This window comes from Zingiber officinale, chromosome 9A (assembly GCF_018446385.1).
Source record: "Zingiber officinale cultivar Zhangliang chromosome 9A, Zo_v1.1, whole genome shotgun sequence".
In the NCBI taxonomy this organism is placed as follows: Eukaryota; Viridiplantae; Streptophyta; class Magnoliopsida; order Zingiberales; family Zingiberaceae; genus Zingiber; species Zingiber officinale.
The window spans coordinates 23,802,495-23,818,843 of record NC_056002.1 but is presented as its reverse complement, the minus strand read 5'-3'; the positions used below and the strand labels follow the sequence as shown (position 1 = coordinate 23,818,843).

Below are 16,349 nucleotides of genomic sequence, written 5' to 3'. Positions count from 1 at the left end.
ATGGTGTGACAACATATTTAACTTGGCTATAACCATATTTCTCTAATACTCACTCTCTCAACATAGAGTGACTGAGAAATTGTTATTCCATCTGTTGAACGAGTCAACTTCAGCCCTAAAATCATATCAGCACAACCCATATCATTCATATCAAACTTACCACTTAAGAGGGCCTTAGTCTCATTAATAATAGAAAGGTTAGTTCCAAATAGTAGAATATCATCTACATATAAACATAGGATAATACAATTATCACCTTTCATTTTAGCATACACACATTTATCAGAGTCATTTACTTCAAAGCCAAACGATAGCATAGCTCTATCAAATTTTTCGTACCACTGCTTTAGGGCTTGCTTCAAACCATAAAGAGATTTGACTAACCTACAGACTTTATTCTCATTTCCAGAGACTACATATCCCTCAGGCTGATCCATATATATCTCTTCATCTAAATCTCCATTTAGGAATGCCGTTTTGACATCCATTTGATGGACCTCAAGATGATATATGGATGCTAATGTGATTAACACTCGGATTGTAGTAATTCTGGTAACAGGAGAATAAGTGTCAAAATAGTCAATCCCTTCTTTTTGTTTGAATCCCTTAGCAACTAGGCGGGCTTTGAATTTATCTACTGACCCATCAGGCTTTAGTTTTCTCTTAAACACCCATTTACATCCTATAGTGGTACACCCAGGAGGTAAATCTACCAACTCCCAAGTGGCATTAGAGATAATAGAGTCCATTTCACTTTTAATGGCCTCTTTCCAGCAGGAGAAGCCATAGCATCTCTATATGTCACAGGGTCACCTTCTATATTATAGGTGATAAAGTCCTGGCCTAAATCCGTAGACACACGTTGCCTCTTGCTCCTTCTCGGTTCTGTATACTCACTAGATTCATCTAGTCTAGAGTGACTTGAGGAAGGTGTACCCACTACGGATAATGGGACCTCCACGGAAGAAGGCTCATTTCTAGTAGAAATATTAGATTGAGGTGTTCTCGTCTTCATAGGAAATATATCCTCAAAAAATGTAGCATCGCGAAGTTCTACAATAGTATTTGCATCTATTCCAGGAATTTCTGATTTAATAATCAGGAACCTATATGCAACACTATTTTGAGCATAACCTAAGAAGATACCATCTATGGTCTTTGGACCAAGTTTTTTCCTTCTGTGTTCAGGTACTAGTACCTTTGCTAGGCACCCCCACACTTTAAGGTATTTCAAACTTGTCCTTCGGCCTTTCCAAAGCTCATATGGGGTTTTATCCCTTGACTTCATTGGGACTCTATTTAGCACATGACATGCAGTGTATAGAGCCTCCCCCCACATAAAGTTGGGTAACCCAGAACTGCCTAACATGGAATTAATCATATCTTCAAGGGTTCAATTTTTTCGTTCTGCTATACCGTTGGATTGAGGACTATATGGAGCAGTTACCTCATGGATTATACCTGTATCTTGACAAAATTTTTGAAACAGGTTCGAGGTAAATTCTCCACCCCTATCAGACTTTAACCTCTTAATAGTTTTATCGGTTTGATTCTCAGCTTCAGATTTAAAAATCATAAATTTATCTAAAGCTTCATCCTTGGTTTTTAGCAAATAAACATAACAATAACGAGAGTGGTCATCAATGAAGGTAATGAAATACCTTTTATGGTCTCTCGGTATTACACCGTTAAACTCACAACAGTCAGTATGAATCAATTCTAAAATATCAGAATTTCTATCAACTGATTTGAAGAGTTTACGGGGTTGTTTATATTACACACAAATTTCACATTTTTTCTTATCATTTATAGCATGCTTAGGGATCATGCCAAGATTCATCATCCTTTTTACGGTATTAAAGTTGACATGTCCTAATCTGTCATGCCACATATCATAAGACTCAATGTTATATGAACAACCAATATTAGAAGTTTTATTTAAAGTAGCATTTTCTACATTGAGTTTAAATAAACCTTCATTAAGGTAACCTTTTCCAATAAAGGTTCCTAAATGTAATATTACAACTTTATTACATTTGAAGTTCAACTCATAACCAGAACGAACTAACTTTGATCCGCTAATCAAATTTCGACGGACCGTTGGAACATGATGCACCTCATGCAGTGACAGGACTTTTCCAGGGGTGAACCTCAGGTCAACTTGTCCTATCCCAAACACCCTGGCTGCAGAATGGTTCCCCATGGTCACGGAAGTGCCTTCAATTACCTGATAAGTAAGGAAGGTAGATCGATCAGCACAACAATGTACATTAGCACCTGTATCAACTAACCATTCATTGGGTTGATAGATCAAGTTTAGTTCGGGTTTGAAGGTAACAAACCTATCGCTGGTGTCGTCACTAGCAGTCACGACATTTACTTGTGCCTTGGTGTTGGACGTATTGCTTTGGTTCTTGTCCTTTCGCTTAGGGCAGAATTTGGCATAATGTCCAACCTGTCCACATGCCCAGCAAGACTTAGGTTTAGTTCCAGTTTTCTTTTGAACCTTTGGGTTGGGTTTCATCTTGTTCTTCATTTTCTGATTTTTGAATTTCTTCTTGTCAGATGAGACTACTACATTTGCCTTTGGAATAAAATCCATAGGCATTCTTGTATCATCATTTTTATGTTGCTTCCGATGTTCTTCTTCGATATTTAAGGCAATCATCAAATCTTCTAGAGAGATTTTACCTCTCCGATGTTTAAGAGTCATGCCAAAATCTTCCCAACTCGGAGGCAATTTTTCGATGATAGACAAGACCTGAAATTTTTCAGGTAATGGCATATCTCCTTCAGCAAGACCATGAATTTGACTTGGAATTCATGTGTCTGCTCAACCACAGATTTGCCTTCAACCATTTTGAAGTTCAGAAATTTTGCCACAGTATACTTTTCTAAACCAGAATCTTCGGAGTTGTATTTTTTATCCAAAGATTTCCACAGCTCTTTAGCTGAAGAGGTTGAGCAGTATACATCAAATAGTGCGTCTGAGAGGGCAGACAGGATTCTCCCATGGCAGAGATAATCCCTTTGCTTAAACCTCTCTAAGGCAGCACTACGGGCAGGTTCCTCTTCAGTAGGTGAAGGAGGGTCTGTTTCTATAACGGAGAATAGCCCTAGGGTAGTAAGCCAAAATTTCATCCGTTGTTGCCAACGTCTGAAGTTTTGCCCATAAAATTTCTCGGGTCTAGCACTAGCCTCATCAGATCCTATTACCCTATCATTCATCATGTCTATTGATACAAGCAATAAGTTCTCTAAGAATGTTGTAAATAAAGCAATAAAAGCAGTATTATATTTGCACAAAAAATAGCATGCAATAGACTGATAAATAAAGGAGTCGGGTTTAGAATATAGTTATCCGGTTGAAGCGTCGGCACGCCGACTGTCCTTAGAGAATTTATTGCCGCCTCTCAGTGCAAAGGCTCCCCGGCAAAAACTCCCCCAAGATCCGACAACCGCTCATCTCGTCCGTAGGTGCACTCCAAAACGGACGCGACACTCGGACCCAACCTCAGATCGCCGAATGACTAAGCCTCAGGACAAGAAAGCAGCGAAAAACTCGACGAGAAGAAAGGCAAAACCGTGCAGAATGTATCGCACAGAGAAGGGAGAAAGAAGGAGAGAGCTCGAGGCTTGAGTGAGTAATAGAGGCGCTGCTGCTCCCCTTTTATTCACTCCAAGAAGGTACGAAGCACTGCTTCGCTAGCGAGGAAACACGTCTCAGTGGTTCAGACTGAACCAAACCAGCAAAAACAGACCGGGCCGCCCGTGAGTGCAAGGCCCACGGGCTAGGGATTTGCACCCCCCCCTGCGCGCGATAATCGCGTACGTGACGCCCGGTTTATGGATTTTCGGCTCGAACCCCCCAAATCCACTCGATTTGGGCTTGGCCCGCGCATGCGTGTAAGTCCCCTTATCATTGCTAAGCAAGGATGAAAGAGCTTCCTATATAAGCCCTTCCAAGTTTTTCCAATTAGCAATGTGGGACTAAAAACACTACAAAAAAAAATGCTTTGAATTTTAAAACAAAATTCAACACATAGTTTTATCTTTTCTTTGTTTTCATTTTTTTATTTAATTGTCTATCTACTTGTGTTCTAACTGTTAATTTTGGTGTATGACCAGGTCTTCGTGTGATAAATTACTTGATCTTGACCCAGAAATAGAGAGGACATTTCAGGCCTTGATGATTCAAGAGAGGTCATCTAATACATTTGACGATAGTTCTTCAGACTTGAATCTTCCCATGGCATATAATAACAAAACTATGAAGGAGTTGGCAGCTCCAGATGTGACCTACATGCACTCTTGCATTAATTATCCTTATTTAGCTAGAGATTTTGAGCTCAGATATGGTCTTATACATTTGCTTCCTAAATTCAAAGCTTATCAGGAGAATATCCCAACATACATTTACATGAGTTCCATGTGGTTTGTTTGACCATGAAACCACAAGACATTTCAGAAGAGGGCATCAAATTGAGAGCCTTTCCATTTTCATTGGTAGAAGCAGCTAAATATTGGTTATACTCACTTCTAGTTGGATTCATAACAAGTTGGATTGATATGAAAAGGACATTCTTGGAGATATTCTTTCCTACTTCTAGAATTACAACTATCAGGAAAAGTATCTGTAGCATTCAACAAAATGTGGGGGAAACTCTCTATGACTATTGGGAGAGATTCAAGAAATTATATTCAAGTTGCCCTCAGCATCAAATCAGTGATCAACTACTTGTCCAGTACTTCTATGAGGGATTGCTTCCCATGGATAGGAGTATGATAGATGCAGTATCTGGAAGAGCTTTGGTAAACAGGACTCCAAGTCAAGCTAGCGAGCTTATTTCAAACATGGTAGAAAATTCACAGTAATTTGGAAGTAGAGCAATTGTGACATGAGGTGTTGTTGAAGCTCAATTGGCATCTACTGAGCAATAGGGAATTAAGAGTACATTGCAGAAGTTGACTTCTCTAGTTAAGCAAATGACATTGAATAATTCTTGTCAAACTTCAACATTTCTTGTTCAAATGATGAGAGTATGTGACATTTGTTCTAGCCAAGATCACCCTTTGAATTGGAGTCCAAATCTTTAGCAGGATGAATCAGTAGCAACACTTTCTAGACCTCAATGTTGGAGCAATCCTAATGATCCATGCGACCATGTGTTTTGGTGTTTAAGCAAAGAGTTTAAGTTATGTTCATCCTTATATTTGATATGTGTATTTGAGTTGTGTAGGTTTACAGGATACACATATGACTCAAGTTGATGGCTTCAGGTTCGGTGAAGGATGGAGCATCCGAGGGACTGTGGACAATGTAGCAAGGACAAGGGCCGAGGGAAGCGACTTCGAGGCATACGCGAAAGATGACAATGGAACGAGCTGCGGGCTTGGGTGCATCCGAGGGATGAGAGCCAAAGGAAGTAGGCTTGAAGGCAAGAGGTCAAAGCTGCAATGAAGAAGAGTCAAGTGAGTCGTAAGGGTGAGGGTCCGAGTGCTGAGAGATTGTACTCGGGGTACCAGTCGACTAATGGAAATAGCAGTCGACTGGTACAGTCGAATGGGAGTGAACATAATGGTTCTGTTCGCTCGACCAATGTGGAGCAATCGACTAGTACTTTCACCAGTCGACTGGTATCTAGCCGTTGGGTTGTAACGGTCGAATCTCCACAGAGGGCAGTCGACTAGCACTTTCACCACTCGACTAATAGACGGAGTTTTCCAACCCGTGGTCTATATAACTAAGGCTTTGGAGCTTGGTTAAGGTTGACGAAATAGAGTTGGTTAACCCCTATTGGTAGTCTACCTGTGCCCTAGTATCTCAAGTGTTCTTGTAAGAGTTGTGGTGAGGTTTCTCTATCTACAAGGAGGTACATGAGCTAGCCGGAGATATTTTGGGGAGTAATCCATGGTGTGCGCCTTTTTGAATGTCACGTGGCACCCCAAATTGATTAAAATTGAAACTCAAATAAACTAAAATAACCCATGTAGTAAGGAGTCCCAAGTCGTATTTTTCCAAGGTTAACTAGTGAGTTGTGTGAATACTCTAAATTCGATTCAAATTAAATTCTTACATTGAATTACACCTCTAATGCATCATTGATCCAAATGATTTAATCCCTATCTCTACAATTCACAATACAGTAACCATTACATTCAAAATCTCATCACAATTTCAATAACCGAGCCTAACATTTTATCACCATCACAATCCAGTTCCAACCTAAACTCAATCGCCACATCTTCTATTCTCAATTACAATCAACAATCAATCTCAAAAGCTCAAACACAATAATATTGAATAGATGAAGCATCCAATTCATAATTGTAATCAACTTGAACAATCAATCTAAACCAACAAATCTTTAATCTCAACCTAATTCAACAATGTTTAATAGAGGTATAAAAGGAGAATCTCTAATGAAACATTCTCATTTAAACTTCATCACAGTCACAACAAATCTGATGCATAGAACAAAGATCTGAATTAAAGACTTAAATCTAAAGGAATTGCAGAAAATATGACTGTAATTGTAAACTAGGTTAGTAGCTAAACATGGTTTAAATTGCAAACAATCAAAGAAAACAAGTATCAAAACTGAAACAAAATCTGAATTGCAAAACTAGGTAATCAGATCATCAGATCTGAGCAAGTTCAAGCATAATTCAAAGACAAAATCAAAGTAAACAAAACCTTAAACATTCCATAAACCAAACCTGAAACAAACTCCTCCTCTCTGCCAAAACACAGATCTGCCTCTGGGAACACCCTTCCGACAATCACCAGCTCACCACTGAGTCCCCAACACATTCAAGAGAAGTCCAAAGCTAATGGGAACCCTATCTAGCTTGGAATCACCTGAAATCACTAGCCGCTAAAGAACAAAGCACATCTTGCTGAATCAGGAGACGCAAAGTGGAAATGAAGATGGATAGCACTTTGAAGAACCAGGGAACACCCTCAAATCCTCCAGTGAGCATGACAGCAGCTCAGATCGGGGAACACCCACAAATCTTAGCCGGAATGAAGCTCGCAGACAACAAAACTATGATCGGGGAACGCCCACTGCATCGCGCTCTACCCCTGGAATTGCTGGTGGTCGGATCGTAGATAACTCGCCGGCGACGAAGAAGATTGAATTCCGGCTCTGGATATGGAATGGAAGCATCGGTCATCGCGTGAAGAAGAAGATGACATTGTAGAGAAATCGCGAAGCCGAGCCCAACTTCTGCACTGTAGCTTCTCACCATTTAAATCATCCTCACATCTGATCGGATGATCCAGATTGATTTGATCTCATCTAACAGCTGTGATGTCTTCAGATCTGGATCAAAAGCTTCGGATCTTCATCAACGGATGAGATCTGCTCCTCATTAGGTCAGATGGACCAGATTCTCCACGGATGGCTAAGATCTGCTTGATTGTAGATGAACGGTCCAAATCACTCCAAAGCTTGATCGCCTCAGTTAGCCCTAGATTTAATTCCAAGTGTGGTCTGATCTGATCGGGTCCATTCCCCTTTTGATGCCTACAAAATAATAATTGAATATTAGCATCAAATACCATGATAATTGACTAATTTGCAAATAAGTCCAAGATCACATGCAATTTGCAAAATGTAATGTAAATGTGAGTTTAAGCTATGAATAAACCAATAAAAACATGCATTAGAAAACCTAAAAATCATCTCTCACAAAAATTTCCTAGCAATACCTAGAAGATGGTAAAATGTAATTAACTAAGGTCATCTTAAAGATCACAAACAATCATGAATACAATCTAAACAATAATCAGTGGGTATGGTAATTTTAATCCAATTGAAAAATTAAGTAAATTGTAATCTTACAAGGTATTCACGTATTCTAGCCCTCACACTCAAAAATGTATTTTAGTGGAGCTCACTCAATGTCACTCACAACATTTCACTACCATAAGCTTGCTTATTTTCTAATTCTCCACCACTATAAACATAGCATACATGAATCAAAAGGATTTAATCAACAAGAATTTAAATGGAATCAAAAAGAACAATGAAAGTGGATGAAATAGGAAAAAGTAAAGAATTCAACGAAAAATTAAGAAGATAAGAGTATTGGAGGAATATACTTGATGAGTTGACCATTTTGATATGAAAAGAGATGAATACCATTTGTCGTTACCAATTCAACATATCAAGCTAACCTCTCCTTCAATTTGAATGCAAACATAGAATCTTGATACTCTATCTTCACACTTGATACTCTTTTGATGTGCCATTTTTCCAAATTTTTTCTTTCTTCACTGTTTTTACTATTTTTTCACTTCAATCCATCACTTTGAAAGCTCAAATAATCTTAAATTACCTCATGGAGAAAAGCTCCCTCCCCCACACTTAAAATCTTGGCCATATCGGACAAGAAAACACCACATGTATCTAATTATTTGAAATTCTTTTAGCCATTGTTTTCCTTTTCATCCTGCAGTTTGTATATTTTTTACAATTTGTTTTTATTCTACAGCATGCTGCATTTCCTGAATTCTTGCATTAATTACAACATTTGAAAACCTGAATTTCTACAACTTAGTTTATTAGATTTTGCATCCTGCAGATTCAGCCTTTGAGACAACCATTTTAGAATATAGGCTAGTCTCTATAATTGTTGAATCGAGCTTAAGCTTGAGAAATTCCAAGTTAAAGAAGTTCAGCTATTTACTAATCACAATCTGCACAACTTTTGGCATGCAACAAGTTCCTGAATGTGATTTTCATAAGTTTCACACGTGCAGCAACTCAGCAACTCTGCCTTCTTCTAGTAAATTTGCTTATACTCCAGTATACGAATAGGAAGTCATAAAGAGTAGTTCAGCTATCCATAACTCCTAGAAATCAGTAACTTTAGCTATACAATTCCAGAATTTATCACAGTAAAACTGATTACACAAATCAGATTCCAGAAAATTAAGTTTACTCTCTTCTCTACTAATATCTTTCTCGAATTCAAAATCAAGGCAATTCAAGTTTCCAATCTCGACAAGATCAGGATCCACTTAATGTTGAAATTTGTACAAATTGCACTATGAATTGGTACTTACAGATTCAAATTTTATTCATAGTTCACACTTCTCAGCAAAGCAGATACAACTTCTTGGATCAAGTCTCAGTTCTGCTAAATTCAAAATTCATTTTGTTGCTGCTCGAGATCAGCATTAAGCTTTGGCACAAAACATTTCCTATTTCTCTGTTAATGCTATTTCAGAATTTCAGAGATAGAATCCAAATCATGCAATAGATAAGCATCCTTGCCCTATGTATCACTGCTCTGTATCATTCAGTGATTCACTTCATTATAGCCTCCAAATGAACCTTGCTTAGCTCCCAAGATTCAATAGACCACTACGTTGAGCAATTTAAGCACTTGATTATGTCCCAGCAGCATATAAACAAGTACAAGGATCTACATCAGATTCTACACCACTTCACATCTTGACATCCACCACTGATTTCCTTCATTTCTGCTTCTTCATCATTCAGGTTTCAGAACTCAACTTCTTGTATCAGAATTCCAAGGCCTTTCAAAGTGTTCCATTGAAATTTCAGCAACTATAATATTCTGTCAAGCTCTTCGAATTGCAGAATTCACACTGTTACATCAACACATATTCAAAATTTGAGTTGGCAATCTTTATCAAAATACAGCAACAAATTCCAAATTCAGCTATGCTTCATTTCTGAAAATTCAGAACTTCATTCCTGCAGATCATCTTCTTGCATTCAGTCTAAGATTCAACACTGTTTCCTTGTAAAGATTGAAGTACACCATAGCATCAATTTTGGAACATGAAGATCTTCAATTCTGCATTTCCAGATTCTATATTTTTTTAAATTTCCAGTTCTCATGTCATTCCAGATTTTTACTCAGTAAAAGCTTGGAAAGAATGACACTCCATTTTTCATTGAGCATACAATACATTTACTTGAATTTCTCAATGATTTGAGAGTTTAAAGAGAAAGTTGGCACAAAATTGGCACAAACCAGTGTACATAATTTTCAGCTTCAGAGTTTAATTCAGAGGAAGTCCTAGTCTGAGTCATGAAGTTCCTTGTATGGAATGTCATGCTATTAGTACTATAATGGCAGGAACCTAACTTGAACTGGCTATGATCAAAGATATCTATAAGCTTTGGCACATAACAGTCTAAATTCTGTCCATAGCCCAACTTTCCTTCTCAGTTATGAAATATCTCAGTTTCAAAGAATGGTAGATCTGTTTAATGTGCAGGAACCAACATCTCATTCTGTTCCATCCAAAAAGACCAATTAATATTCTAATACATTCCTGCACAGCAGAAATGTTCAGAATTGAGCATGTCTTTCAAGAAATCAGAACTAGGACTCAATTAGCATTAAAGTGATTGGAACTTCAATTCAAAGCAATGTTAATCAAATAAACTTCATCAGATTTTGACATCAAACTCAGATACCATCAGCAATGCAAACACAGATACAGAATCAGATTAATTCCAATCAACCAAGGAATATAGCTCATTCCAACCTTAGCAAATTCAGCATCCAATGAATTTAGATTCAATGAAATTTCAACACTCAAATTAAATTCTTGATATCAGAATTTTCCTGCATTTTAGCATTTAAACTAGCACAGTTCAGCAAAAATTCAAAGTTGGTTCATTCCTGTAATTCCAATTTAGCACTCAACTACCAAATTCAATTTTAAAACTCTGATTCCAGGAAAATCAAAACAGCAGTTTCAGAAATTCACACTCTCGGATATCAGTTCCAGCTTCTAGGAACTCTTTTTGTTTGCAAATCAGATTGGCACACCATAGACTTGCCAAATAAACATTCCTTCCCCCACACTTAAACCCTTATCATATTGCAAAATCTAACTCATTAAGTATTCAACCAAAACACTCAATTAAAGAATGACAAGCAAAGATTATCGAGAATTAAAATGCTAGATGAGAATGTATAGAGAAAATTGTGAGGAAAGGAATTGGAAAGTATGAAGGGGGAACAAAATTGACAAAATCCTCAATTTCCATGCACACAAATGCTATTGTGACTTTGAAAAGAAGCAAAACAAGTTCTAGAGTTTCAATTGTTGTAAGTACATGTCACACAAAGAAAATAATAGAGTATAGGCTTGAGGTGGTCCTCTCTAGGTACTTTTTATACAATCAAGCTCAATTAATCAAATTAGAATCCACTAACACACTAACCAATATCATGCAAGAAAATCATCTAATCATGTCACATGACCTAAACTTGATGATCAAATTTAAGAAGCTTTTACCATCTTAAAAGTATTACTAGAAAAATTCATGGAGAATTTTATTAAAAATGACATGCTATGTATACCAACTAAATGCAAAGTATGGAAGCAAATGTGAAAACAAAATGCAAAGTATGAAACTAAGAAACGTATAAAGAATTTATTAACAAAGCATGAATTAAAATGCAAAAGAAAGCGAAATTGGAACCAAATTCCCTTTAATTCCGGTGGTCGAAGAAGATTTAGCAACAAAATCCACACCGGTAGAGGTGTAATTGTGGTTCCACTAAAATTCTTTTTATTCTTCATTTTTCCTTTCAAAGTTTTTTCTGGAGGACGGAGGCGGTTCAGTTCAAGCATCCACTCCAAGAGCTTGTATTCTCCTACAACATCATTAAAAGACAAGACCTCCCATACACATGTGGGATGAAAAGAAAATAGGAGAATATTAGTGTGGGTAGAAAATTTATCAAGAAATGAATCACACCTAATGAAATCAATGAACGGTACCTCTATAAAATTTTCTTAAAAATCATAAAAAATACTCACCTTGTCATCTTGAGAGGTACCTGGAGTGGTGATTGTTACCTCCTCTTCATCAAATGAATGCTCAAGCTCTGGTTCAAGTGATGGTTCAGGTGGTTGTACAACTTCATGTAGTGATTCTTGGGTGCTTGGCTCCATAGCACAAGTCCCTACACTTACATCTTCAATTCTTGGTGATTCTTGAGGTAATGCTTCCAGTAAGCATTCCCCTACACTTAAATCATCTTCAAAAACATGTTCAGAACCTAAATCACTATCAACATCTTCAATAACAAAATCATTAGGATCAGAAATTTGCATAATTACATCATTATCACAAAAATTACTAGAAAAATCATGTGAAGTGATAGAAGTAGGGTCAGGCCTGACAGAATCGCTACTTCCCATCTCTCCACTAGAATTTTGTGCTTGCAGCTGATTGATGGATGATGCAATTTGATCTAACTGAATCTGTATGTTTTGTATCCTTGAAAATTATTGCTCTTGATGCTCACTCATTTGTTGCATAATCTCCTTGAGTTTCCATGTTGACTCATCCATCTGAGGATCGTTTTGTTGAAAAGAATTTGGCAAAGAAGATGTTGAAACTTCTTGGAACCCATATAAACTCTAGTAGACTAGATATGACTCAACAAATTGTCCTTATGCACTTTCATACCTGCAACATGAATTATCCACCCAATTAGCATTAAAACCATTTGAAAATGACTCATACCTATTTTGTTGATCCATGTTTGGGTAAAATTGATACTCAGGCTGAAAACACTGATTTTCCATTCCACCTCCAAAATTCTGAAAATATGGATTCATGCTAAAGAAATCTCCTGTTCTTCACTACAACACTAGAACTCAAAATTAGAAGATTCAAGAGCATAAAGTTTCAAACACATGAAAATATGAACAGTAAAAGTACTTAATAATTCAAGAACAAATCAACATGAAAATACAAAAAGAAATAAGCAATCAAATCAATCAACACGCTAACAAATAAAATCAATCAATGCACAATCTAAAATTAAACACACACTACTAATTTCTCCCCGGCAACGGTGCCAAAATTTGGTGTCGGCCTTTCTGCATGTCACGTGGCACCCCAAATTGATTAAGATTGAAACTCACATAAACTAAAATAACCCGTGTAGTAAGGAGTCCCAAGTCGTATTTTTCCAAGGTTAACTAGTGAGTTGTGTGAATGCTCTAGATTCGATTCAAATTAAATTCTTACATTGAATTATACCTCTAATGCATCATTGATCCAAATATTTAATCCCTATCTCTACAATTCACAATACAGTAACCATTACATTCAAAATCTCATCACAATTTCAATAACCGAGCCTAACATTTTATCACCATCACAATCCAGTTCCAACTTAAACTCAACCGCCTCATCTTCTATTCTCAATTACAATCAACAATCAATCTCAAAAGCTCAAACACAATAATATTGACTAGATGAAACATCCAATTCATAATTGTAATCAACTTGAACAATCAATCTAAACCAACAAATCTTTAATCTCAACCTAATTCAACAATGTTTAATAGAGGTATACAAGGAGAATCTCTAATGAAACATTCTCATTTAAACTTCATCACAGTCACAACAAATCTGATGCATAGAATAAAGATCTAAATTAAAGACTTAAATCTAAAGGAATTGCAGAAAATATGACTGTAATTGTAAACTAGGTTAGTAGCTAAACATGGTTTAAATTGCAAACAATCAAAGAAAACAAGTATCAAAACTGAAACAAAATATGAATTGCAAAACTAGGTAATCAGATCATCAGATCTGAGCAAGTTCAAGCATAATTCAAAGACAAAATCAAAGTAAACAAAACCTTAAACATTCCATAAACCAAACCTGAAACAAACTCCTCCTCTCTGCCAAAACACAGATCTGCCTCTGGGAACACCCTTCCGACAATCACCAGCTCACCACTGAGTCCCCAGCACATTCAAGAGAAGTCCAAAGCTAATGGGAACCCTATCTAGCTTGGAATCACCTGAAATCACTAGCCGCTGAAGAACAAAGCACATCTTGCTGAATCCGGAGACACAAAGTGGAAATGAAGATGGATAGCACTTTGAAGAACCAGGGAACGCCCTTAAATCCTCCAGTGAGCATGACAGCAGCTCAGATCGGGGAACACCCACAAATCTTAGCCGGAATGAAGCTCGCAGACAACAAAACTATGATCGGGGAACACCCACTGCATCGCGCTCTACCCCTCGAATTACTGGTGGTCGGATCGTAGATAACTCGCCGGCGACGAAGAAGATTGAATTCCAGCTCTGGATATGGAATGGAAGCATCGGTCATCGCGCGAAGAAGAAGATGACATTGTAGAGAAATCGCGAAGCCGAGCCCAGCTTCTGCACTGTAGCTTCTCGCCATTTAAATCATCCTCACATCTGATCGGACGATCCAGATTGATTTGATCTCATCTAACAGCTGTGATGTCTTCAGATCTGGATCAAAAGCTTTGGATCTTCATCAACGGACGAGATCTGCTCCTCATTAGGTCGGATGGACCAGATTCTCCACAGATGGCTCAGATCTGCTTGATTGTAGATGAACGACCCAAAACACTCCAAAGCTTGATCGCCTCATTTAGCCCTAGATTTGATCCCAAGTGTGGTCTGATTTGATCGGGTCCATGACCCTTTTGATGCCTACAAAATAATAATTGAATATTAGCATCAAATACCATGATAATTGACTAATTTGCAAATAAGTCCAAGATCACATGCAATTTGTAAAATGTAATGTAAATGTGAGTTTAAGCTATGAATAGACCAATAAAAATATGCATTATGAATTAAAATAATGTACCAAAATCATGGTTATCAATCCACTGACGGATAGGGATTGCCCACCTCAAGGACAACCATAGAGTAGGAGCCTTATCTCCGAACCACGTAAATCGTCGTGTTAGCGGTTTGCTTGTTTTTCTTTGTCTTTAGATTTCTTTGTATTCATATTAGTTTGTATTTCTGTTACGCAAACTAACAAGTGTAGGAAGCTATCAATTTGGAGGCACCGACTATTCAACCCCCCTTCTAATCGGTCATGAGATCTCCAACAAGTAGTATCAGAGCGAGGACTCTCTCCATTAGACTAACTTCCAAGGAAGCAAAAGATGGACGACTTGATAGCACCTCCAAAGTTTGAAGGAGGAAGCCTAGGGGACATCCCATTTTGGATGATGAAGATGAAGGTCTTTTTTGACGCGGATTGGGACACCATGATAGTGATCAAGGAGCCGTTCAAAGTTCTAAAAGACAAGAAAGGGAAGAAACTCCGACCAAGATATTGGACGGAAGAGCAAATCTCATGATCAGCGGCAAACTCAAAGGTAATATCAATCTTAATAGATATATTGCCATCTATTATGATAAGTAATGTAGGTGAATATGAGAACACCCACGATTTGTGAAGCAAAGTGAAGATGGTTCTAGGAGAAGAACCTAAACCTACACAAGAAGAAGAAGAACCTAAGGAGATGAGTTTAATTGCTTAAGTTAAGGAGGAGTAAACAGATGTTGAGCCATGCTCAACATCCGAGGAGGAGAAGGAAGATGGGGTATCATCTACATCCTCAAGGATTGAAGAAGAATCCACGACAAGTGAAGAAGAAGAAGAGGTTTTGGAAGTCAACTTAGCAAGCACCTTCACTGATGTGAAGTCAAAAGACTACATCATTTGCTTTGGATGCAATGAGAAGGGGCACTACAAGAGTATATGTCCAATGGGTAAGAAGAAGGTAATGTTGGGTTTGCAAGGTTGCAAACATAGTCCCACATTGTAAAACACATGGGAAAGATCATGTGGTTTATAAAGAGAAAAGATATCTCCATTGGCATGAGGCCTTTTGGGGAGAGTCCAAGAGAAAAACCATGAGGGCTTAGGCCCAAAGTGGACAATATAATGTAATTGTGGAAATATCTAAATTCATTACGATCCTACAAGTGGTATCAGAGCCTGGTCTGCCAGAAGGTTTAACCACCGACTATGCATAATAACCATGGTCTGATTAAGCCATGTGGGTATAATATTACCTCAAACAAAGAAAGTGGGAGCTCCTGTGTTCTAATTAAAAAAGGACCAGCCACCAGATAAAGGAAGTCTAGCTAGTAGGTTGGGTGGATCGAAGGGTAGAGGACCTGGTGGGTCGAAGGATCGGACTTGGGAAGCATGTAGTCCTTTGTTTGAGGGGGGATTGTTGGGTTTGCAAGGTTGTAAACATAGTCCCACATTGTAAAACACATGGGAAAGATCATGTGGTTTATAAAGAGAAAAGATATCTCCATTGGCATGAGGCCTTTTGGGGAGAGCCCAAGAGCAAACCCATGAGGGTTTAGGCCCAAAGTGGACAATATCATGTAATTGTGGAGATATCTAAATTTATTACGATCCTACAGGTAACTCCTAAACTCATTCAAGTTAATTTGAATACTAACAAGGGTTGTAGAAATGAAGAAGCCCAAAGAAGGAACATGCACATTGTGTGCTTCACGTGTG

The 16,349-nt window shown here is 37.8% G+C and overlaps 1 non-coding gene across 1 annotated transcript; it reads right to left on the bottom strand.

Moving 5' to 3' along the window:
- Nucleotides 1-4,617: 4,617 nt before the first annotated feature.
- Nucleotides 4,618-4,724, bottom strand: LOC122022096. Its single transcript, XR_006122836.1, has one exon. It is a non-coding gene; the product is annotated as a small nucleolar RNA R71 (small nucleolar RNA).
- Between the last annotated feature and the right edge of the window lie 11,625 nt (nt 4,725-16,349).